Below are 27,593 nucleotides of genomic sequence, written 5' to 3'. Positions count from 1 at the left end.
ATGAATTAAATACAAGTATCTCTGTAAGGTTCCTCAGTCAGATAGTGAATTTAAAACAAAGATTCAACCATGAAGACCAAAGGGCATTCAAAAAAATGCATGGATAAATTTGTTTAAAGATAGAGATCAGGAGAAGGGCACATCAACATTTCAAAACCTCTTATTTTTCTTGGAGCTTGGTGAACTCAGTCATTAAGAAGTGGAAAACACATAGACATTGCATAAATCAGACTGTCCCTCCAAACTGAGCAGACTAGCAAGGAGGAAACTAGTTAGGGATGAGGCCATTGAAAAGTGTGATTGGAATAGACATATTGGGCTTTCTTGAAAAGAAACTACAATGAATATGGATGTTCTGCAACATTCCTAACACTAATACTGTATGCGCTAATATTTGGAAACTATTCTTTTTTCTTCTTTTGTGAAAATGTATTATAAAGATTAAATAAATTTACATTGACATTTGTTAGGCATTTAATGTTCAAAATGAGATACAATACCAGCAATTATGTGCATTATACAGTACATTATTTGGTCGTCTTCACACTTAAAAAACTTAATGATGCTTTACTAAAGCTGGACATTATACCTCACACCCTTACCAACTCATAACGACTTTACAAGAGTCACAAATTCTTACCTATTTAATCAAAATGAAATTTATAATACCCTTCCAAATACTGTTTAGTGCATGGATGAAAGCAGTACTCATATTTTTAAGATCACCTCTAGAAACTTAACATACAGTAGCTTATACCAAATCATCCTTTTGGGACCATATTTATATTGCTACTGTTTTGCTGTTATGTTGTTAAAGAGCACAACTGAGTACAAACTCAATTGCTAAATTCATCATGCTATATAACAAACACATGGGTCAGCAAAATATAAATTTCACTGCTTCCACTAACCTTGCCTCAAGCATGCCCATCAGATCTCCTGGAAATACATATACATAGTTTGATGTGCTGCAGAGTGACAACAGGACATTCCTATTGGAAGCTGTTCTTTCAAAAGGAACATCACATTTTTTGTCTCTTCAAGGTCAGCATATTGTACCTTGAGGGCAGAATACAGTTACTATAGAAAAGCATACCAAGACCTTCCAATGTCTTGTCTTAGAAGAACAATGGATAACAACTTCAGACTATACTGGGAGTATGGTATATGTTTAAACTCACAAGTCATTCAGGTTTAATTTATTCTTCAAAGATTTTGAAGTTTGGAATCATACTTAATTAACCTATTACAAAATGGCAAATATGTGTTGTATATGTCATTGGATTTACATGTTTTATGTATGTGACAATGCTTTCATTTAAAACATGAAACAAGCAACATCTACATGAGCAATAAAAAAAAATCGTAAGACTATAGAACAAAATTATTCTTTAAAAATGGGAGTCAAACAAGCCTAGATGTGCCTGAAATGCATGTTTATTTGGAATATAGAAGCTACAGTATAACCCTTATAAGAATGTTGGCCTATTGAATGCCTTGAATGCAAGTTGATTTTCACTAAATATTAACTAAATATTAATTAATGTAAATTCAAAACAAGTTGATTTTGAACTTTCCACAGGCAGGATTAACAACATCACATTTGCACCTCAAATACAAGGGAAAAGGCTGCTATGGATATATAATTTTGTATCAAACCCCTGAGAATACTTCTTAAATCTGTGTAGTCTGACAGTAGAGAGTATCTACTCTCTTTGTGGAGGAATCCTCAAGAAGAGGATTGTAGGTGTGGTGGTAAGGGAAACTAGTAACATGTGTGGTTCCTGGCTAATACGGGCACTGGGCATAGCACCACCTTGGGATTGGCAGTAGCACTGAGTTGAGCCACAAATCTGAGATTGATGGTACAAAAGCCATTGCTGTATTAGGAGATGTTGACAGAAAATGGTGATATTGCTCCATCACTGATTTGTAGGCTACTGTATATACATTACAACTGCTGGTGTTATAATTAGATAATTACAGGTAACTCCTTTAGAGATTTAGTCAGCAAGTGAAGGAATGAATCGGAGTCACCAGTAACAATAGTGTAAAGCCAGCTTTGTTTGCAGGTGGAGGTGTATGGTGCCAAATCTGGCATATCAGATCAGAGCCTTCCTGACATGCCCAGCTGAACTGAATTATGGATACCATCAATTGACTAAAACGACTCAGAAACTGTCATAACTGAACAAGATGTATTAAAGAGAGAAAGAGCCCACCGCAACATCATTAGTGTTTTTCTGATAACTGCCAAAACAGGGAGAATGTGTAAGTTGCTTGTGACAGTGTTTATCAGGTACTGTAGCTTGCACGTGGCTCCTGCTATGAGAGAAGGAAAGAAGTGATAACCTATTGTACCTTACTAGCAGAATGTTTTTTCTATGCTTTGAGATATAGTTCAGAAAAAAATCAGATCAGTGCCGATTGTAAGGGGATTCTGTTAATAAATGTTACAGAAAATGAAATATTAGCATGCACACATTTGTATCCACCTCCCAGTTTAACATCAGTTTCCTAGGTAACTGCTCAGTGTTTGTACTGTAATGTGTTTCATTGCAATGTCACACAAGGAGTTAACAAAACAAAACATCTGTTTGTTCAAAGAAAAGAGACAGAAAAGGCAGTTACAGTATTTCAGCTAAAGTGTTGCTACAAAAGCAACACTAACAGCATTTTATTGATACTTAAAAAACCTCAAATGAAAGAAATACCAAGCATCCACCTGGTACTTCCTTGACCCTTTCCTAAAACAACAGTTTTTAAATCTAAAGCCTTATATTTGTACCCATAGTTGGCTTTCTTATCCATAGAACCGAGTGAAGTAGCAGCACCTCAGCTGGGATCTGAACCTACATCCTTTTAGCTACAAGTTCAAAGAACGAACCACTATTCCACATTTTAGTATCCTTGACAAAGCAAATGTGTGAGTGTAACAGAAAGGCTTCACTTATGCCAGGTGCATGTCCAGGGTCTGCTCACACAAGCACTAACACTTACTCACTGTCTACAATGGCCCTCGTAATAATAATAATCATAATAATAATAGTTATTAATATTCCTTACACTTATATAACCCTTAATGGGGACTCCCTCCACCACCACCAATGTGCAGCACCCACCTGAATGTCATAGTGCTCCAGTACACTCACCACACATCAGCTATCAGTGGGGAGAAGAACAGAGTGACAAAGCCAATTCATAGATGGGGATTATTAGGAGGCCATGGTTGGTAAAGCCAATGGGAACTTTGGCCAGAACACCATGGTAACACCCCTACTCTTTTTGAGACACCCTGGGATTTTTCATAACCACAGAGAGTCAGCACCTCGGTTTTAAATCTCATCTGGAAGATGGCACCTTTTCACAGTATAGTGTCCCCGTCACTGTACTGGGACATTAGGACCCACAGAGCCTGCAGGGTGAGCACCCTATACAGGACCCACTAACACCTCTTCCAGCAGCAACCTTAGCTTTTCAGGAGGTCTCCCATCCAGGTACTGGCCAGGCTCACACCTGCTTAGCTTCAAATCTCAGCTCTCTGGGCTTGACCACAGAGCCCTGGTGTGTGGCTCGCTCTCTGCTTCTCCCACCTTCACCTGATGAGAGTTCATGTTACATAGGGCAACACACTGCTGCCGTCTGTTAAGATAACTGCTAGCGGCAGCTGTGGCCTCCCAGGCAAGCAATGGCTGCTGTCCTGTCACAACGAGATCATATTGTATTAAAAACACTAAATACTTAAAGTCACTTGTTCTAGTGAATCTTCCAACTAACTAGGAGCTCCATAAATTAACTATGCTGAATAAACTTGTATTACTGCAGAAACATAATGGACCATTATTAATCTCCCACGGGGGAGTTAAGTGAAAATCTATATTGTTTTTTTATTAATGCAAGAATGAAACTAAAGTTTCTCTAATGAACACAGGTGTAATAACTTACATGATATACCTCCCTAAACCTCTTATAAATATTCTGCATCATATTATTTACTGTTATAGTTTAATCCCTGCAAAACATTTCGTTTTGAAATGTAGGAAGTATTTATACTAAAGTGGAACTGAATAAATCCTCCTCCAATCTGAAAATTAACACAAATGTAAGATTTACATGAAAAGTGTATACAGTATGTACTTTTTTGAAAGAGAAAAGAAAAATCAAGTCCTGCTAAACCATACAGTAATTACTAAATATCAAAAGCAACTCATACTTACTGTATCTCATGTGCAGTAAAAGTCATAGTCTTAACCTTAATATAACCAGCAGACTTTTTCAACTGAGAATCTGACCTTGACAGGCTATGTTAATAGGGAGCACCTACTCATCACGATTCACTGTATTTTGACCATATACTGTAGTCTTTGTTCTTCCCCCTACATTTTGTTATTTATCACTACAATGTCTCTTTCTCCACCTGCATTGTAATTTCCACTCTTCAGTGTATTTTACTCAATATTATGTCTGTTTTCATCCTTACTGTGTATTTCACCCTACCACATCCTTTCGTCCACTGTACTGTTTTCTCTTATAATGTATTTTTCCAATAGTGTTTTTTTTCTCCCAGCAGTGTATTACTGTTCCTATAATGTATGCTTTCCCCCCACAGCAGTATTTTGCAAGGAAAATATGTCGTCTGTGATCTGTGAACTTCTTGTGGTCTGTGAGTTACTTAAATTTGATCAATCTGTTTTAATACAGGTCCCACTGTTTCAATATGATATTACAGCTTTAGGTGACTGAAAGTGTCTCTTAGATTTTAGATAAATGTTTGTTACACTTTGAAGAGTAAACACTTCTAGCTTCAATGGAGCAAGGATGTCTGCTGAGGTCTGGGGGGTCCCTTGAGCAGAATCAATTGTAATGTTTACCTTAGTATACTGTACCTAGGTAGGTTGTGGGTTAATAATTGTCAAGGAGCAGAACAGACACACAAAATATAAGATCACATTAGGAGCACAAATGAGAACAAGGAAGAAAGAAGCAGGGAAGAAGAAGAGGAGAGACAAACATTCGGAGGAGCTGGGACTTGAAGCTTGAACCAGGCAAGAGCCCCTACTTCATGATCATTGAAAGCAAACCTAACTGGAGCTACGTTTTTAAACTTGCTAAAGAGAGCATGCTATTCTGTGTTTATAGGGAAATTGGGTTTCCTGGGTAAAAGATACCTCAGTAAGAAACTTCTTTCCTGATTAGGGTACATTTTTTATGGATTGGGATATAGGCTCCCATTTATTTTGTGGCATCTGGGGTGCAGAGAAGGACATTTAACTATAGGTTGCTTTGTATTTAGTTAAAAGTCTAATTTGTCTTGCAGTATGTGGGCTCTGGAGGCATTAAGAGTTAAATGCTTAGTAGCAGCCTGTTTTCTGGGTGATCGGAATTAGGCCTCTGAAACCCCTTGTTTGTAAATACTGTACATAGAGTATCATGTGTTTGGATGTTTTGTTATATGTAGTGTAGTTTGTGTCTTGTCATTGTAATAAATATTTGTTTAACCATGTGTGCCTAGATATTTACTCCTCTCAAAAAAGCTGTGTGTGCCAGAAAACAACTAATTCACGCGGTAACCATTATGCCAACCGCTCGGTTATATTCTGGTGAAATCACTTAAAAGTTGGGAGTTATGCATAATTATTTTACTTGTTGAGTTAACCGCTTGGTCAAATCCTGATGTTCACCATTTTCTTAGCCTCCATTAGTAACAATGACAAACCCTTCTAATCTAACATCGAAAGAGATTAAACTGCTTTTAAACTTTATAATGGCTTTGTAGGAACCATTACATACAAAAAAGCCAAGTATGTGTCATTTAAGCTTTTTTTAACAGAAATATTAAACTAAATATATGACTTATTACTAAACTTCTATAACAAAGAAATCAAAATACAGAATGAATTTCCCGAAATTGCTTGATACAGTACACTGATCTCACCACAGTGCAACTGTACAGTATTATTATAAGATCCTCAATGGTATCAAGCCATGGTATTAGAAATGTACAGTAATATCATATTGCATCTTAAATGAGTCTGATCAATAGTCCAATTATGGTAATCCAACACAGTAATGCACAGAACAAAATGTAAATATGGAATAGTTTCCTTTATTTAGACAGTGAGCCATAATTCTGACAAAACATCTAAAATAATTGAAAAATGAAATTGTACAGCACTGTAGACCACCAGCAAATCACCTCTCAATATTAACCTAAAACAGCATAACATCTTTATGTGTTATATTGTAGCATTATAAATAAAGATTGTAATCAAATAAGTAACTTAATTTTTAAACATAGTTTCATCAGGAACATTAAAGAAGTGCTTTCAAAGTGAAATGTACAACATTTGTCAGAAAAGCTGGAGGTGACATGTCGCTTCTAATAAGCTCTCATTTTATTATTCAGAATCAGACTTGCCACCATGGTGTATAACAAACATACTGTTTAATCAGATGAAACTTCCTCCTAATATAAGTGATAAATTATTCCCTGGAGACATTTTTAAAAGGCATGTTTTTAACATCTAATAATTTAAGAGTCGACAGATACAATATTGTAATTATCTACAGTAAGTAATTGGCTCCAATGCAAAATAAAACTACTGTACATTTAACAGCCCACCAGAGAGAAATAGGCAGGTTTCAAGACACTGAACATTTCGAAGAGGTGCATCTCCAGAAGAGACCTCAAAATACATATTTTTGTGATTTTGATTCCTTTCTAATACATTGGTCATTAAAAAGAGTCAAATTTTGATCCTAATTTTCACAACTAATGTTGTCTATGTGGCCCCAGATTAATTCATTTCAACAGAACAGAGGTTTGTCCATACTTAGTTGATTATGAGCAAATTATGCTAAATTTGTATCTGAAGAAGTAACAACTAACTACATTTTAAAGTGAGTTGAACACATCACTAAAAATATAAACACCACAAAAATAATGTTATACAATGGTTGTGTCTAGTATTTGAATACTTTATGGTGATAAGTGGATATACAGTAGTAGATACAGTAGGTGATCCATGTTACTGATGTATTTTGGAAAGCTACTGCAAGTAAATTTATCAGTAAATGAAGAAAAACAATAACTTTAACCTGTTGGTCAGTGCATAAAAACAATGCAATCATATATTTTTTTGCAATTTTATATTGTAAGTATTGTACTCTTACTATAATTAAAAAATAAAAATACATCAAAATACATATGACTGAAGTAAAGTGGGAAAATGAAAAGTCTGACCACAATTCATTTCAGGGGTGCACATTTTTAACACAATCAGCCTGTATGAACTGATGTACAAAATGAACTGTGCAGAACATTTTATACAATTTATTTAAAAAGTAAAGACTTAAAAAACTCACAGTGTAATCAATACTTTATATTGTTCTTTGAATAATAGATACCTAGTGCTATACAACAATTTCAATTCCACACAAAGTAAGCTTTTAAAATCAACAGGGGTGTTGGAGTTGAGTACATCTATTTCTTGTGAGTAGTCATATTCCATTTTGAAACACAGGCAGTTTTATAAATCTGAAGGGTTTTTTTCTTCTATTTGTGTATTATTTAAGAAATCTATAGGCAATCACACAAAACATAAAAGAATAATTCTAACTTCACACTAGACCTTATAAATCTCTCAGTCACCTTCATTCTGAAATTCCTATTGATTTTATATTTTGAGTTTATAACAAAAAATGTATGTATGTGTGTGTCAACAATTCTGAATCCCAGTATCATACATCAGAAATAATTTCAGAATACAAGAAATACTATTTTACATACTCTGTCTGTGAACTGACAATACAGTATGTACTGAAAGTAATCCAGACATGGTCTACTAAAGGACTGTCTTTAAGATTTGTTTCCTATCTACCTTAAAGGACTGCTTAACTTTATATTTCTTATTAGATGGATACACTCTGTACACTACAGCAACTCTAAACTGGCATGCCAATAATTCTTATGGTTTCTTATAAATAAAATAGTGCAGATATGATTCCAATAATCTATTTTACTGATTTTTATTTAATACTACATATTGTAAATTAAAATCAGGTTACATCTTCATTGTAGCAAGAGACAGTCACTGGAAATTCATTTTCCAACATTTTCCACATCTTTAAAAATGCAAGAAATGTTTATTATTTTTCCATTAAATGCTATCAATTTTCACCAGCTTCACAAAACACAACAACAAAGCAATCCAGGACAGAGCCCTGTGTCTTCTTACCATACTAAGTCTTTGAGTCTTTAGACTAAAACCTATCTTAAAATACAGTCAGGTTCAAATATTACAAACATACATTAGAGGCCTTTATTAGATAAAAGCCAAAGCATTTTTCCATGAATAATTGTTGAAACTTCTGAAACAAAATAAATGCAAAGGGAAATGTTACAAAGATTTCAACATCAGTCTATACAGAGTATATAATAAAGGTGGGCATATGGTAAGTCATATTTCAATTCTCAGTGAATTGAGTAAATTAATACTTTAAACTATATATGAACGACTCTAGCATTTATTGAAATGTATTGCCAGATGGAATGTTAAAAATGCCATGTCTATAAGTGGAAACATACCAAACAGAGACACTCTTGCAAAGGTCAACAATTTGCGACATTGTCAGCATGAATAACAAATCTACTTTGATATTGCAGAAAAATATCATTACAAATGCCACCTAATGCTATTTTCAAAGCATCAATCTGGAACACAAGAATTCTTAGAGGATAATGTATCATTTTCCTGTGATAGCCTGATAATAATGGCAGATCATGGTCAGAACAGAACAAAAGACAGAACACCAATTTCAGTGTGTAGTAAGTACTACATTTGAATACATTCAAATCCATGTTTAATCCAGTGACACAGAAGCAACATTCAGAATTAAAACAATACAAACTGTTAATGTTACTAGCAAAACACTTACCGAGAAGCAATGCAGTCATTACTAAATAACAGGTGGCATATCACTGTTCTCTCAGTCAGATTACAGTTATTGGGTAAAAACAGAACAGTGAGAACACATGATTTACAGTGATAACAGATCATGAAAGGAATATGAGTAGGGACCTACACCTTTTTAAGGGCCACACTGCATCCATTACAATAAGCATAGTGGAAGCCTTATAATGGAAAGCCTGCAGGCTACTAGTATGGCAAAGACCATGCAAACAGCCACAATCAGTCTCACCAACTTGCATTTGTGGAGCTAATTGACATGTGGAGAATGTACACGATTATTGTTCTGATAGAGCACAGTGGGTAAACCCCTGGTTGATTACCACAGAGAAATGAAAGAGGGAAGGACTCCAATAACATCATGCAGACCGTATTCCAAGCTATCAGGGTAGAATCTGGTGTGCAGTGATCCTATTTAAAATAAGAAATTATTTCCCTTGTTCTGGAGAAGGACGCCACATATTCCCAAGCTATCAAGAGGTCATGTGGTGGTGTATAAGACCCCAACAGGTGCTGATGGATACTGCAAAAGAACTTAATTCTCTTTGAGTCATGATTTTGGAAATATTGAGAAGGTTAGATGCCTTAGATGAGGAAGTATGATTTGGAATTGAGACAATTGTCACCAAGAAGAAAGACTTCTGCAGATTGTTAAATGTGGTCTCTCTGAATAAGAAAGAGAGCAGCCACCCTGTGGTTTCTGTGGAAGACAGCTGGCAGGAAAGTTGTTATTTTAGGTACAATCTAAGATTTCCTTTGTTTCCATGCTTATTTACTGCAACTCATGATTCCAGATATGTGTTTTCAGTCTCAGCCTGTACTGCAAGCTATCGAGGTAAATCCAACTTGGAACAGCTCAAACTCAAAGTTTCAGACAGTTGCTTCAATTTCTCTTGTGCTGCAGCAGGACTGCTCAGGATCCTGGAGTTGAGCCAGAAGGGCATGTGTTGTTGTATGAGGCACTACTGAGCATTAGTCATCACCACTAAGGGGTATTGGCTAAACCTGGTTTCAGAAATGCTGAGGGTAGAGAAAGTCCTACACTAAAACTTCAGACCCCATAGAAATCTTGAAGGGAGGGAAGTATTTTCTTAAAGTGCTGAATGGCAGAGTGCTTTGAGAACCCAATTCTTATATCTAAAGATCATCAGGATCGTCAGGGCCTAGAGACCTTATAATGTACAGGAGTCACAATAATAATCCAGAGGTGGCCAAAGGTAAACTCTACTGTCAATAGCTCAAAAGGCACAGGAGCAGGAGCACAAGATCTGAGGATCCAAAAGAATGAATAGTAGAAATGCTTTACTATTCACAATATGATGGGTAAGTGGGAGGCAAGGCTCTACTGCTATAATCAGAGAGGCTGGGGCTCTACCATTAGAGTTTCTGTGAAAGAAAGAAGAACTAAGGATAGAGAAATAAAAAAAAATAGTCTCTTGGATAGAAGCAAGTCAGGGGCAAGCCCAGTCTCAGCTAAATACAGATGCAGCCATTCAAAATGGGTGGGGTATTTCGCGGCATACCCCGGTGGGCGTGTCGCGGTATCACGCGGTACCACGTGGTATCACGCAGTATCACGCGGTTAATCGACGTCATTTGACGTCATGCCGGAAACTATCCGGCGTCACCTTGTAAAACCGCCAGGGGGAGCTTAACCTCTCATGTACAGCATTTGAGCTTTTAATTTTGAACTGTGTATTACAGCATGTTAATCATCAGTCATTAAAATGTTGGTATATTTTATGAAAGCAAGATTGCTCAGTTGGACAAAAGTACACAACCTACCTTTATCAGAAATATTTATGCATCAAAGCCTTTACCGAAGATATTACTAATAGTATTAATAATGAATGACTTTGGACAAGCTGTATACTCAAAGTATAATTTCTTTAGCACATTTGTACAAGCACTTGGAATCTGTCCAAGCCATACTTTGTCAGGCATTTTGTTTTACTTCAAGGGGCATAAAAACTCCCTTGCTTTTAACAGGGCGTTTCATAATTTCTAACTACGAAAATGATTTAAAATGCGACACTTATCATTCAACTAGAGCTCAAAATATCACAAGGATCCTCAAGAGCACAGCAAAGACTGTATTAAAAGATACTTGTATGAGATACATGAGAATCCAGGCTTTTTTTATCAATGCTTTCTTTTCCGTATACCAGATTTTATGGAACCACTTCAGAAGGGTGTCAGCCAGTCAGATTCCAGGAATCGGTACTTTAAAGGAAAAATACACACCGGTATTCCATTTCTCCCTAAACATTTCAAGCATCGAAGTATTTAACTAGCATGTGAAATAGCGTGTGAAAAAGTGGTAGTTTTAAGCTTTTCTGCTAATATAATATGGAATCGCGTATCTAAAGAATTTAATAACGTTATGATTATATTCGTGTACTGCGACAGGGCTGTGTAGGGCTGTTTCACCTCTCTCTTCATGTGACTTCCCTTGTAGCCTACTGGTCTACGTGCCTGATTACCACCTCATGGGTTGTGTGTTCAAATCCAGCTGGTGCTGGACTTTTCTTTTAACAAACATTTCTTCGAAAAAATAGAATAGCGATATTACGGACAATCAATTGACTTTTATATTTCAAAATATCACAACATGATCGATTCTAAGTCATTTTTGATAACAATGAATAGTCACCTTCTTCCCTTCTGACAACGGTCCCTGCTTCTGCTTCCTGCTTCTATTGTGTGTGTGTGTGTAATAGAGTAAATTTTTATAGAGAAATGGAGGCTGGACAGTATGCGATACAATATAAACATTTATATTGATTTAAATCGTGTTTTGATTTAAATCGCAAACGCGTGTTTAATTATATGTGTTTTTTTAATCATAATCAGGCTAATGCAACATAAATTGATACAGTATCTCTGTCTTCTAGGTATCTTAATAAACTTTCAGCATAGCTTTCTACCCGTTTAGATTTATATTTCTTGGGATTTTGGGATCAAACGTGGAAGGATTAGATTGCAATCGTTTTTATTTTTCAAATACGTTTTAGAAAAGTGTAATCTATACCTGCCCAGACTGTACGCCTTCCTAAACCCCGCCTTTCACTAGTGTCCTGCCCTTCCCCGCGCACCCCAGCCGGGCGCTCTTCGGCCTGTGCCCGGGACGAATGTATATTTTGATATTTACACCCGGCGCGGCACCGAGGGAGCGTCTGCATTTATAACTTAGTTTTTAAAATTAGTCAAGCAATATGAAGCATCTCCTTTTACTTTTAAGTCCCTTAAATACATTGAGCACAGCTTTCTCACCACTTAAGATTACTTTTTTGATACCATCCTTACACAAAGCAGAAACTTTCCGATGACATACGGTACAAGTGGAAAGATTACAGATTTTAATCGTCTTTAATTTTGTTACGTTATACGTTTTAGGAACGTTTCATCTAAACAAACACCACAAAACTATTCTCGATTGTATTTCTGAATGTTATGTTACACCTACAGTAGTTCACTGCTTTAAATACATCGAATTAAGAATGTTAGGTGTAGCACTTTAGATCTTTTTTTCTGAACCAGGGAAAATCTGATCATGTTTCTCTATAACAATAATAAAAAACTTCATTTTACATATCACCTTTAAAAGTGGCATCTCAAAGCAATACAGTAGATCGAAAAACAGTTAAAAGGGACCAAAGTAAATACCAGACAAACGCAAACGCGTTTTTAATAAAATGCTTTTATTCATTCAGCAGAGAGTGAGAGGGACATCCAGCAGAGAGAGACACACACACCGGTTTCCATTGACAAAAAGTAATTGTTTTTTTTACATGTTTTGTTTGTGGACAGACTGTCCACAAACGTGAGACTGTCTTTCTCAGACTTACATTCCCGAATGTCCCCCGCCCCGGTCAACAATCCTAGGAAGGCTAGGTGCCTTTTGCCGAAGTTGGGAGACATTAGAGGCTTGCCACACCCGAACTGTTAAACCAACGCATTAGCACGTCAAAGCCCATTGAGAACCCGGGCGCAATAATTGTTTTGTCCCTTGATTTACTGATCTGCATTAATTATGGAAATCGAGTTCCTGCTCTGTGCAGACGACCTGGTCCCGCTGTCGCCCACAGAACAGAGGCTGCGCCAGAACCTGGCACTGCTGGAGCAGCACTGTCAGACCTGGGCGCCGACAGTCAATCTGGACAAGACCAGAGTTATGGTTTTCCAGAAAAAAAGCCAGACCTCAGGGAAACAGGTACAAATTCACACTTAACAACACATTAACACCTAACAACGGGAGCAGGGACGAATTAGGCCAGTACCCACTATTGTTAAACATACAGAAAAGGATATTAAAGTATTGAATATTAGTATTGGCTTTAGTATTAGCCATACAGAACATTAAAGTGCCCCTTTTCCATTCAGCGGGTGCCTGAGCCGCTGTGTCCTATCTTCTGACAGTCGCCGTTGTGAATGTCTGTAGAGTGTATCTTATTTTTAGTACTATATTTTTGTATTATATTCCCTATTAATCAAACTCTAAGAGTATGTATCAGCTTGTACCCTCCTCCCGCCCCTCTCTGTGTACAGTATAGCCTCCTATCCAGCCAGCACATGTCCACAGACATTCACAACAGCGACATATCATAAAATGTTTGCACATATAGTTAAATTATTAGTTGTTTTTCAGGAAGTTAAAAAAAAACACTTGAACTACTTATCCAGTCTCTCGAAATAAAAAAAACTAATAATAATGTAACATGCCACTGTTTGTTCATGAACAAAGTTATACTGAGATTTCCTTAGATACGCGATTAAAAAAAAAAATAAAAAAAATTTGAATCCCCGGCAGAACACATTCCATAAGAATCAGCGCTTTTACAGTATATATCGCCTTTAAAGGTGGCTTCTCAAAACGCTTTACAGGATAAAGGCAACAAGAACAGCAACAACAACAATATTGTATTTCATTGCACTTTGAAAACCAAGTAATAACTTAACTATATGTGCAAACGTTTCATATGTTGCTATTGTGAATGCCTGTGGAGTGTATCTTATTTGCCGCACGCCCTCCCCCCCTCTCTCCCTCAATTCAATTCAATTCAAGGTGTTTTATTAGCATGGCAGATTATTATTAGCATGTGCTGGCTGGATAGGAGGCTATACTGTACACAGAGAGGGGCGGGAGGAGGGTACAAGCTGATACATACTCTTAGAGTTTGATTAATAGGGAATATAATACAAAAATATAGTACTAAAAATAAGATACACTCTACAGACATTCACAACGGCGACTGTCAGAAGATAGGACACAGCGGCTCAGGCACCCGCTGAATGGAAAAGGGGCACTTTAATGTTCTGTATGGCTAATACTAAAGCCAATACTAATATTCAATACTTTAATATCCTTTTCTGTATGTTTAACAATAGTGGGTACTGGCCTAATTCGTCCCTGCTCCCGTTGTTAGGTGTTAATGTGTTGTTAAGTGTGAATTTGTACCTGTTTCCCTGAGGTCTGGCTTTTTTTCTGGAAAACCATAACTCTGGTCTTGTCCAGATTGACTGTCGGCGCCCAGGTCTGACAGTGCTGCTCCAGCAGTGCCAGGTTCTGGCGCAGCCTCTGTTCTGTGGGCGACAGCGGGACCAGGTCGTCTGCACAGAGCAGGAACTCGATTTCCATAATTAATGCAGATCAGTAAATCAAGGGACAAAACAATTATTGCGCCCGGGTTCTCAATGGGCTTTGACGTGCTAATGCGTTGGTTTAACAGTTCGGGTGTGGCAAGCCTCTAATGTCTCCCAACTTCGGCAAAAGGCACCTAGCCTTCCTAGGATTGTTGACCGGGGCGGGGGACATTCGGGAATGTAAGTCTGAGAAAGACAGTCTCACGTTTGTGGACAGTCTGTCCACAAACAAAACATGTAAAAAAAACAATTACTTTTTGTCAATGGAAACCGGTGTGTGTGTCTCTCTCTGCTGGATGTCCCTCTCACTCTCTGCTGAATGAATAAAAGCATTTTATTAAAAACACGTTTGCGTTTGTCTGGTATTTACTTTGGTCCCTTTTAACTGTTTTTCGATCTACTGTATTGCTTTGAGATGCCACTTTTAAAGGTGATATGTAAAATGAAGTTTTTTATTATTGTTATAGAAAAACATGATCAGATTTTCCCTGGTTCAGAAAAAAAGATCTAAAGTGCTACACCTAACATTCTTAATTCAATGTATTTAAAGCAGTGAACTACTGTAGGTGTAACATAACATTCAGAAATACAATCGAGAATAGTTTTGTGGTGTCTGTTTAGATGAAACGCTCCTAAAACGTATAACGTAACAAAATTAAAGACGATTAAAATCTGTAATCTTTCCACTTGTACCGTATGTCATCGGAAAGTTTCTGCTTTGTGTAAGGATGGTATCAAAAAAGTAATCTTAAGTGGTGAGAAAGCTGTGCTCAATGTATTTAAGGGACTTAAAAGTAAAAGGAGATGCTTCATATTGCTTGACTAATTTTAAAAACTAAGTTATAAATGCAGACGCTCCCTCGGTGCCGCGCCGGGTGTAAATATCAAAATATACATTCGTCCCGGGCACAGGCCGAAGAGCGCCTGGCTGGGGTGCGCGGGGAAGGGCAGGACACTAGTGAAAGGCAGGGTTTAGGAAGGCGTACAGTCTGGGCAGGTATAGATTACACTTTTCTAAAACGTATTTGAAAAATAAAAACGATTACAATCTAATCCTTCCACGTTTGATCCCAAAATCCCAAGAAATATAAATCTAAACGGGTAGAAAGCTATGCTGAAAGTTTATTAAGATACCTAGAAGACAGAGATACTGTATCAATTTATGTTGCATTAGCCTGATTATGATTAAAAAAACACATATAATTAAACACGCGTTTGCGATTTAAATCAAAACAGGATTTAAATCAATATAAATGTTTATATTGTATCGCATACTGTCCAGCCTCCATTTCTCTATAAAAATTTACTCTATTACACACACACACACAATAGAAGCAGGAAGCAGAAGCAGGGACCGTTGTCAGAAGGGAAGAAGGTGACTATTCATTGTTATCAAAAATGACTTAGAATCGATCATGTTGTGATATTTTGAAATATAAAAGTCAATTGATTGTCCATAATATCGCTATTCTATTTTTTCGAAGAAATGTTTGTTAAAAGAAAAGTCCAGCACCAGCTGGATTTGAACACACAACCCGTGAGTTGGTAATCAGGCACGTAGACCAGTAGGCTACAAGGGAAGTCGCATGAAGAGAGAGGTGAAACAGCCCTACACAGCCCTGTCGCAGTACACGAATATAATTATATCGTTATTAAATTCTTTAGATACGCGATTCAATATTATATTCCCTTTTAATCAAATTCTAAAAGTATGCTTGTTTACTCCGGTATCTCTTTAGTTAAATACTTCCATGTTTAAAATGTTTAGGGAGAAATGGAATACTGGTGTGTATTTTTTCTTTAAAGTACCAAGACCAGCCATATACTGTATGTTTATGTTCCAAAATTAATATCGTTTATGGCCTTCACACGCGTTACAGTATGCTCCTATTCTTTTTATGCTCAGCTACTAAGATTTCCCTTCAGTGGTAAAATTCAATATCTACAACGGGCACAGCAAAGACGTTTACTGTAAGTCTTTCTACGACAGACCAACGGACCACGAGTGCCCCTGTCGGTCAACCAATCACGTACTGCGGCGCCCCGCATCATCTTGCGTCACACTGCGCGACGCCACCTGCGGTACGTGTCTGTAACGCGCACTTTGAATGGCTGCATCTGTAAATCTGCAATAGGTTTATAGAAAAGATGTGCTGTCAAGGCCACAGTGAAACTAAAAATATTGGTAACCTACCTCAATCACCTAGCCTTATAGAAGATACAGAAAAGTGTCAGAGCAAGATGGGTCAGGTGAAGTGGTAGAATCCAATTGGATATATTTAGTATAGACTGTATACTGTATATACTTAGCTCAGGGGCGATGACTTGACAATTTCCTGATTAACTAACAATAAAGACCTTTCATTTTTATTTAAACACAAATTTATTAAGAATAAAAGTAGCATTATATTATTTACATGTTGAAAATGATGCTCTTTTCTAACCAAAATTCATCTGCAATAAAATAAAGCTTGATTTATCAATATCAAACCATTTTTGAAAGAAGATGTGGTGCCCATTTTCTTAAAGACAAGACAGAATTGAGGCTACACTGCAGTTTTGACAATTTTAAGATATGCCTTGATTGATTTTAATTATCTAATTGGATGACTTTTTTTTTCTCTGATTATCTACAATAATTTCCTCAGACATTGTGTAAAGGATAATAAATAATACTTAAGATAATCATGTGCATCATTAAGTCACATTGCATAGCAACTCTACTTCAAAGAGGAGTATAAAAATTAAATAACACCAGTGCCTTTTGAGTTTTCAAGTTATATCCCTTCTGTATAATTTGTTTATTAACATACTTTAACAAACAGCAAATGTTAGAAAACAAAAAAGAGAGCTGAGAAATGGGACAATGGTGTAAGACAGAATCTGGTTTAACTAAAAATTAATGGTATTTTAAATTATTCAGAAGAACAATGTGTTTGAGTTGAGAGTGAACATATGAAATTTGAAAGATTCCGGAATTATTTTAAGCCTACTTTTAGGACTGTGAGGATACTGAACACTGCACAGCAGTTTCTGTTATAATACAAAACAATTCTGACAGCATATTCTGTAATGAGTTGTGACAAAAATTGAAACAATAGTTTCATTGGAAACATGAAAAATTAATAAATGATGTAAATTAAGTTGACATGCATAAAGTTTAAACATAGAGCAGAACACACACCAAGGAAACATGGAAGTTATTAGGGCTGAAATTAATTCTATCAGTTGTCATTACCAATGTGTTAGTGATCTTCATATACTCAAGATTATGTAATAAATAATATTAGAAATTAAATAGAAAAATTCCCAATTTGCAGAAATAGCAGGTTATTTTACAAATATTTTTGTACTGAGAATTTGCAAAATAGAGGAAGTGTCCAGGTGATACAATGATATAATAACATTAAATGTAAACATGGTAGCATACTGTAAAAATATTTAACACAGAAAAAGCATCGTTTTAGGCATCATTTGATAATAACTGTTAAAAGCAGAAATGAAATAATTTTGTCTATTTTATAGTCAATATATTGTGTAGAATTTGTCACGTTACTGTTATTTTGTATAAACTGATAATGAACTGATTTGTCAAATAGTATTGTTTTTTAATTTGTTTCAGTTATAACTGACACATTTCGTTTAAAGCTCAGTATACAAAGGGATGTTGACAAGCATATCAGGAACTTGGGTTTAATGGCATAATGGCATTGCAACAATGCCAAAATTCAGGGAAAGAACAAAAGATACACTCTATGAACCCTGCATAAAGTAATGGCACAATGTTTGGGTGGAGGGACTTCATGAAGGCTTGCTATCCCACAGCACTGCCTATGCATTCATCCCCTAGAGCAGTCCTAGGGATATGTGCACACAAACTGATAATGGCTGAAGAAGTCCATAAGGCTTTATTGTTTATTTTATCAGGTCACAGCAATAAGGGAACAAAACTGAGTCAAAAACTCAAAAATCATTAAAAAAAATCATCACCTGCTGTGTCTATTTATAGGCATTAGAGGCAACTGCAGGACCTTCTTAAATTGGCCAGCCAAAATGTATTAATATATTTGGGCATAATGGAAGATGTGCAAGTCTGATAACATTCATCATACAACTCAGAACAGACTGAATGGTTGAATCATGTCTGCACACATCATATTTGTCAATTTATGCTAGACTATTTGTATGCCTGTGCTAATGGTGGACACAATGAATACAACTAAAGAATATCTGACTTGAAATTAGAATATTACTACAAGTAATTTTCAGCCATTCATGCCATAAAATGTGTTTGCAGTAAAGAAGTTATGCCACTTCCAGAATCTATTGAATAAACCCACCTCAATGTTGTTTTATGGTTATATGGAATCTGAAATTTTGTGGATTTTATAACATTTATCAATATCATTACAGTTGTTATAATTTGTTATAGAAAATAACACAACCTTTTTAACGATAGATTTGTTTTCAGTTATTCACTCCAGACACCATAGCACAGCTTGCTAGTTCTAAAACAAGAAGCCATTTATTTGTAATGTGCAGAATAAGTACATAAATCTAAATCTGTGCAACCTATTAAAAAGAGTTTACATGAGGCTCATTAGAAATAAGCATACTGTCTATTGCAGATGTAATTAAAAGTTCACACTTCTTGGAGTACAGCCAGCATTATATCCCAGCACAGCAGTATGTGGAAACAGTAATTTATCAAACTATGTTGTCGTCCTACTTGTTGATACTTTGTTAAAGATCTTATGAGATACTACACAGATGCATGATTAAGCGCTAAAGAAATGTTAGCAGCTGTCAATCAGATCGCTGGCCTAATACCCTGAATACTCAGCTCCTTTCAAGGTCACAGAAGATGCACTGTACTCAAAACTGATACTGGACAACAGGGATACAAAACATTTTGAGTGAACAGTGAGTGGAAAAAAAGCCAATTATACTTTACAATAGTCAATTCACTTGAGATAAACAGCCATTATGGAAGCCAGAGGCGCTTTAATTAAATTCTATCTATTTATATCAACAGTAATTGTTGGTACTCTTTAATTCTGAAACAAGAGCAATTACATCTTCCCCAAATCTTGATCTTTATATATCATCAGCTAAATCATCTGTTTTTATAACTTACTCAGCTGCTACTGTGCATGTTTTTGCACAAGCTTTCTATTCACTTACTGTATATTGTACAGTTAGTTCTGACTTTCTTTTTCTTAGTATTTCTAACACAATCTTTCATATGACAAGAACTACTTGGAAGTCATTCACATGCATTATCACTGGATAAGAGGGTTTTGATTTCTGTGTAAATGTATTTATGTGCTTTACTATCCTCACTCAGAACCCCATCCCATTTAGGATCTGCACTGAGGCAGAATATTTTTAAGGTAGAGGCCCCACTCATTCTCCCTATTGAATGTGACATTTAGCAATGCCAAGTATCCACAACCCAACCCACAAGAACATGGGGAGAATATGTAAACTCTGTACAGATGGCACTCCAGTCCAGAAATGACCCCAAGGTCACAGAGCTAAGAGGCAGTGGCATTAACTGCCCTACCACTGTTCGGCCCTGCTAATGTAGTCACAGTTTATAACTGATGTATATTTAATTATACAGGTAATTATGATTCTCGGGGATACACTTTAATAATGTAATATAATGATTATCAGCATTGAACAAACTGCTGCATAGTGATGCAGTGGTTAGCATTGCAGCCTGGGTTGAAATACAGCTTCTGTATACTGTATGTGTGGAGTTTGTTTTCCCCTTGTTTGTGTGGGTTTCCTCTGTGTGTCCCAATTTCCTTACAAAGTCCAAAGTTATACTGGTAGGTGGGTTAACTCGCTTCTGGGACTATCGGCCCTGGTGTGAGTCTGTGCGTGAGAGTGTGTGTGTCAGCGTCTGCCTTGCAATACACTGGCGTCCCATCTGGGGTGTATCCTGCCTTGCGCCTGTTGATTGCCGGGATAGGATCTGGCTGACCCGTGACCCTGTATTGGATAAAGCGGTTAGAAAACAGCTGGAGGGAAGGCTATATAGAGCTGGCTCCCTAGCTTAATTTTCATTCGTGGGTTTGTCCCAGAATTTCTCCTGACTCTCTTGTTTCAAGCAGATCAGGAAATGACAGCTGTCTACAACCTTGTGAATAAGGATGAAATGTTGATAAAAAATGTAATGAATATAATTAACATAGACCATTTCCATTTTATATAAAAAAAAACATGTAGAAACAAGTCATGTTGAGAAATGTATCAAACAATGCATCAAAAATGCATCAAACTATTATACATTTAAATTTAAATATCAGACATATTGTTGGTATAATCATTTATATCACAAACATGATTTAGCAAAATGTAATTTATAAATTCACATTTTTAGTTTATGACCATACTCATACTGTTGTTTTGTTTAATGATCATTTTGCTTTATTATGTATTGTGCGGTGCTCACATACAGTATTGCAATTTTGTCAACTAAACATCCAATTCAATTCAATTAAATTTGCGGCACTTTATAGCATCCTTTGTCTGCAACATTAAATAGTAGCACAAATTCAATGTTAATTTAGCCATCAATTCCCCCAATACATTGTAAATGATCATATTAAAAGAAAAGGCTTCAGTTAGATATTAGATATTTTATATATTTAATATTAATCATGTTTCATTGCTGTTGGTGACTTTAATTTGACCTTTTCCCTTTTATTTTTCAATAATTTGGAATCACTAATAATTATTTTTATTACATACTCATCAAATTTAAAATTGCTAATTATTTCAATCCTGGCTTACAGTATATCTATAATAAGAATAAGAATATAATAAGAATAAGAACCCACCGACATTACCATCCTATAAGCATACTGATAAGAGCTAGTCATCTTTTGACACACTACAAAGTCCACAGTGTGTTAGAAGAGAGTTGGAGCCAGTTGTAGGTGCATCACACTTCTCCTTGATTCTATTTCAAGCTTGCAGACTCCCAACAAGTCATAGGAGTTGTAATATTGAAAACCAAGAAGATTCTGCCTAACTAATGGTTTCCATACCCCAGAAGCTTCTGGAGAATGTTGTCCCAGATCTGAACTGGTGGCATCTGGGTTACGAGGAGTACTGGTTAAGTACTCGCAGGAGCTGGTTAAGGAGCTGGTTTTCTGGTTAAGGCTCGCAGGAGCCCTCAGGTGTTCTCAGAATTTTATAATTGTACTTATTGCTCTATTTTATATGGACCCACACAAATATACTTGTGCATAAGCATATTATATTGATACATGTATTTAACAAAGGTTGATTCTATAAGCTCCGTGTTATGATATCCACAAAACAACGCATTCCAAAAAGTTCTGAGGTAGCAGTGGATGTTTGTAATTAACTTGCTCAAGCCTTGAGTGCATCATTAGTTTCTTAAACTTAAGTCAAATGACAAAATTGCAAATCCTTATAAAAGCAAAAAGAACAATCCATCTAGGAGGATTGTTCTTTTTGCTTTTATAATTGTGCACTTTAAGTTGGGCATATTTATTAATTTTGCATTGTTTTCCTCACCCACTGGCTGTTCTATAGCCTAGAGCACAGTGAAAATGAAATGTGGCATCTTGAGGTGTTTTGTTTTTGCAAGATTAAATAATTTAAATAAAAAATCCCTTGGCAGCTGCTGTTCTACACACCAGTTTATCATTTTGCCCAACTGTTTCAGTGTTTTGCCGTATTTGATTGACTTAGAATTTGAGTGCAATCAATCTTTCTATCCCTCTGCCAGCCTCTATATACAGGGCCCTTTGTTTTCCTTTTATCATTTTTAAAAAGAGTGCAATTCTCTCTTTAATCATCACTCTGACCCAAGGGAATGTTTAGAATGTGCCATTTAGATGGTTGAATTGATTACTCTTCAAAATAGCATCTATTTTACATTGGTGTGTCCAAAGTTACTTTTAATGTAGGAGATGGTGAGGTTCGCTGCCTACAATTGTAAATGCAGACAGGTTTAAACAAAGAAATACTACTTCCTACATAGTTTTAAAGAAGTATTTACAGGGGTTGTACTACATACAGTAACTATATACATTTAAATTCTGTAGCAATAAAATAAACAAACATGTAGGTGTAAAATGGCAATTTAGTAGTAAAAAAATAAATACAGTACATAACAGTTATTATCCTTCAAAGTCTTTTCCAGCATTGGATTGAAGTGTTTTCACATTGAAATTCTTGTACTTTTTAGCTTATCGTGGAAGTTAAAACAGTTAAAATGTCACATTCCACTCTAGGATTGAATGGCGAATCATACAAATTTGGTAATACCAGCTGTTTACAGATTTATAAAATCACACAGTAATCAAAAGCTGTTTTTTAATTACTGTATTTCTGCTAATCTGTCAAGAAATTTAATGCTGTAATTACAGATTACTGTCAACCTTTGCTGCCATGGAAAGTCACAAGGTAGGTGGGAGAGAGAGATGAAGGTAACTGTTCTGGAAAAAATGTACTTAACACAAAGCAGAAATTTAGTGGGGAAGAATCTTGTATCTGTGCAGCTACACCTCTTGCTGTTTAAATAAAATAAACAATCTGCTTTCTAGACAACTAAACTGAATAAGGAACTGGATAAATTTGAAAAATGTAGGAGTGTGAAATATATGTTCTACATAATTTATTCAAATATAAATCAAAACTTTATGTAATGTTCTGGTAGATGTTTGTTTTGAGTACAGGTGATTTATTTATATACTGTTTGGTAACCAAGTCATTCACTCTAGGAAAATATGCAAAGGCAAAAATACATGGATACATTCTTCAATTGCTGTTTAACCAGTGTGACAATATATTGTACAGTGTCTGCCAGAAATAACCTGTAGTTCTTATAATTCAAAACACAAAATAATGCAATTTAAAAGTTACAATATTTATGTACAACACTAGCCGATTGTTTTTAAATAGAATTGTGTTTGCTGTATGGTTAATAAGGCCTTTTTTCTGTCACACTAGTTGTTTTGATCTTTAAAAAAAAACATTTGCTGCATCTAATGATTCTCTTGAAACCAGGAAGAGGGAACAAGATCATCCATAATACCTGATAAATTAGTTTTTGTAGCAAATGAATTGTAAATCCCTAGGACTGAGATAATAACCTGCCTTGCTTTTCTGATTCACTCTGGATTAGTTTTAGCAGGAGCTATTATTTTCTGTGCCAAATATGATGACACAGACATTGAAAACAACAAAGTTTGATTGTTCCTGTGATAAACCTCTTTGACACTGTGTTTACTATGTTACAGGTCAGAAAAATAGGAAACAAGACATTTACATGTACAGTTTTGATTGTTACAACTGTTTCACCAATGAATTTCAAAAGCTAAAAGTCATATTTAGAATTAAATACTATCCAATTTAATTCAATTGCTCTTGCATAACACTTAATCAGTGAAACACAGAACTATAATCAAAATGAACAATGCAAAGCAAGTAGAAAAACAAAAAATAAATTTGGAACAGCATTAAAACACAGTAAGAACTGATTCCACTAAGGTGATGTACTGTACAGTATATGTTAATGCCTGCATTTGTAATACTTTTATTTCCACATTTTTAATAACATTTTGTGTAGCGTGTACTGTAGCTGGCCTATCACTCACAAATCAATAAAGAAGAAATCACTGTACATTATGCTAGTAAAGCCATCCCATGCTTAAAACCTCAACAGTTTGCAGAAGTATTTTATATTTTTTAAAGAGACTTAGACCATTCAGACTCAAAAAAGATGCTTGAGTCTAAAACAGCTTTGGCAGCAGGCTTATCCATATCATCCTCTTATAGTCAGCAAAGTCGATGAAAATTATGTCCGTAAAAGGTGAGAGATTAACTGAACTGAAACCTTCCTGCTCTTCTCTAGTCAAATCAAATAGACCTCAATTTAAATACATAAAAACTCAAGTGGATATCTGGTTCAAATTTTCCAAATTTACAAAAAATATTCTGTTTTTTACAGCCAAGTCACTGTAGTTAATTTAAACGCTATCATTGACTTCTTCTACTGAAGAATACACTTACAGTATAACAGCCTGGAGTTTTAAATGAATGAGCCCTACAGGTTTATACTTTCTCTTATTAGAAAATAAAACTCAAAACAACAACATTAAAGGGATATTTGTGTTCACAATGAAGGGAGAAGGTACAATGGTATGATGGAGATTAAATGAGATTAAATGACAATATACATTAGCTTGGATAGGTACAGTACTCAGAACTAATGATAGGAGATCACAGCATAAACATGTTGTAACTACTGTAATTTCCCATTACTTTTTTATTGTAATTTGTATTTATTACAGTAAACCAAAGAACTAAATTAAATATGGGTTACAGGACAGGTGCTGTAGTGCAAACATTTTTGTGAGTAAACACAAGTGGAATCAAAACATCATATGAAAGAATAAGGGATTTGCCCTAATCAATTCGCTGCAAAGTGGGAGATGAAATTCGCTGTCCAGTCATTCACCACTAAGAAACTGTGTATTACCGTACAGTGATTGGATGTTGGTACAGTGATTGGAAGAGAGAAAAATGCTAATAATGCAATACTTTCAGCAATCTCTGCAGCAAAGTGAAAATGCTCTAGATCAGGGGTTCTTAACCTTTTTGAGAGTGCAACCCTTTTTTGGGGTTAAAAATATTTTGTGACCCCCCCCCCCCACACACACGTTGCCTACATTGATGCACAGAGGTGTTCCAGACACGGCTTAGTAGGGCTCAGGAAGAGACAGAAATCATCTTCTACCCTGAGAAAGTTTTTGAGGTAAGTAAGTGCAGAAAATCCAGACACACAGAAATATCGATGCGAAGGGGACAAGTTTTTTCAGTGCCAAAGTACTCAGTCTTGGAAATTCAGTTTGTACTGAAATCCAGAAGTCAGCCAGAGGCCTCTCCATGAACCTTTGCTTCAGGGCCATATCAGTGGTCAGATCAGTGCAGGGAATGCCTCAAAGTTCTTGTCGTCCAGCCAAGTTTGCCACAAGCATTCTGATCCAAGCTTCAATTTTGTCGGAGAGAGAGAAGACAGATGCGTTTTTCCCTTGCAGTCCCGCATTCAACTCGTTGAGACATTTGAAAATATCAGCCAGATAGGCCAGCCATTTTTTGTCAGAAAATTTAGCAGCTAGCAGGGAGTTTTTCTCCAATAGAAATGCTCTCACCTCATCTCGGGGCTTGCAAAGGCGACTCAGTACGTTACCCCTGGACAGCCATTGTATTTCGCTGTGGTACAACAGCTGATGATGTTCTGCTCCAACTCTTGACAGGGAATCTTGAAAAGTTGTGAGCTTGTTGCACTGGTCTTGGAATTTACAGTATGAAAAGCTTCATCCATTACTTGTTTGAGTTGGGGGGGCATTTTCCTAGCTTGTCTATGAATCATACAATGCATCCACAAAGCGAATGGAGCAACGGCCTGTACTTTCGTGACTAGCCCACTGTGTTTGCCAGCCATAGCTCGTGCACCGTCTGAGCAGATTCCCACACACTTGATCCAGGCCATTTCATGTTCACGTACATATGTGTCCAGCAAAACGAAAAGTTGATCGCCTGTGGTACGCTTGGGAAGAGGATGACAGCACAAAAAATCCCCATTAATTTCTCCCTCTTCAACAAATATGGAATAAACAAGCATTTGTGCATCCCCGGAGACATTAGTGGTCTCATCAACTTGTAAAGAAAAATACACACTAGATTTTAGCGATTACCTGCTCTTCCATGTCTCTTGCCATATGTCCAATGCAGTTAGACATGGTATCATTTGACACTGGTACCAATGCTAGCTGCTCTGCAGTACTTTTCCCATACATGATTGAAACTGTTTCCTTAGCACACAGTAAGAAAAAAGTCTCACCTAATGTGTGTGGCTTCTCAGTTTTGTCAATCCAGTTAGCTATGATGAAAGACGCCTGAAGTGCCTCCTGGTTCACAGTGGTGGCTTTTTGGAGGGAAATTGTTGGCCTCTTAGCTCCTGTAGCCTGCAAGGTCGAGTATCTGGTCTGCAAGTGGCATAGCAGTCTGGAGGGCTTGAGGCTTTCCTTAGCCAACACTTCACCACAAACCACACATAGAGGTCGTGCATCCTCTCCATCACTTGTCTGCGTTAATCTGTAGTTTAGGTACTTTTCGTCGTATTTTCTCATTCTCTTCATTTTTTTTCTGTTCAAAGTTTTCTGCTGTGTGTTTCTCCACATTATCTTTAGCTCTCACTCTTCCGCTGTCTCTGTTTCCTTATTGTCCAAAACCCCTGGGACCCCCAGGTTAAGACCCCAGCTCTAGATTTTTGTCATAAGGGTATCAAACATTACACTTATATTATTGATATTTTATTCATAAGGTGTATGTTCTATATGTACAGTACAGTATATTAGATACTGAAAAATTAAGGAACCAATAATGCCAATAGCTTTATATTTTCAATTAAGAAAATATAACTATAGATGTATAGTCTATGTATCCATCTTTTCATCCATCCATTTTCTAGCTACTTTATACAGGGTTGCAAGGGAGCTAGAGGCTAGCAATGGATGTGAGGCAGGATAAACCCAAGCTGGGAGGCCAGTCCATCAAGATACTTACAAGATTTGAAACCAGGACCCCAACACTGTAAGGCAGCAGTTTTAACCACTAAACAGCACCTAGTAGTAAATTAAAGTAAAATAACACAAGTAAATAGTGTCCATTTAACTCTGATTCGTACTGTCTATGCCGTATATACTATATTAAAATGCAGATCCCTACACATGCAAACACACTTATCTATATGTTGCTGTTGTTATACAGTATACAGGTATAGGTTTTATTTTTGCCTGAATGTTTCATTTTCTGTTCGCAACATCTGTGAAAATGTTGGCCCTTAGAATTTGTCTGAGGAAAATGCTTCCTGAGATGTCTTGAAAACGTAAGTGCGACACACTAACTAAAATGTATGCTTTTATAAAT

The 27,593-nt window shown here is 36.3% G+C and overlaps 1 protein-coding gene across 1 annotated transcript in view; it reads right to left on the bottom strand.

Annotated features, from left to right (window-relative positions):
* LOC148834983 (catenin alpha-3-like) overlaps positions 1–27,593 on the bottom strand; it is a 634,761-nt gene that overhangs the window by 213,710 nt on the left and 393,458 nt on the right. The gene's annotated exons all lie outside the window — the stretch shown is intronic.

This window comes from Atractosteus spatula, chromosome 5 (assembly GCF_055471065.1).
Source record: "Atractosteus spatula isolate fAtrSpa1 chromosome 5, fAtrSpa1.hap1, whole genome shotgun sequence".
Classification (NCBI taxonomy): domain Eukaryota; kingdom Metazoa; phylum Chordata; class Actinopteri; order Semionotiformes; family Lepisosteidae; genus Atractosteus; species Atractosteus spatula.
Note: the sequence above shows the minus strand (reverse complement) of the source record. Positions and strands in the feature narration are given on the sequence as shown.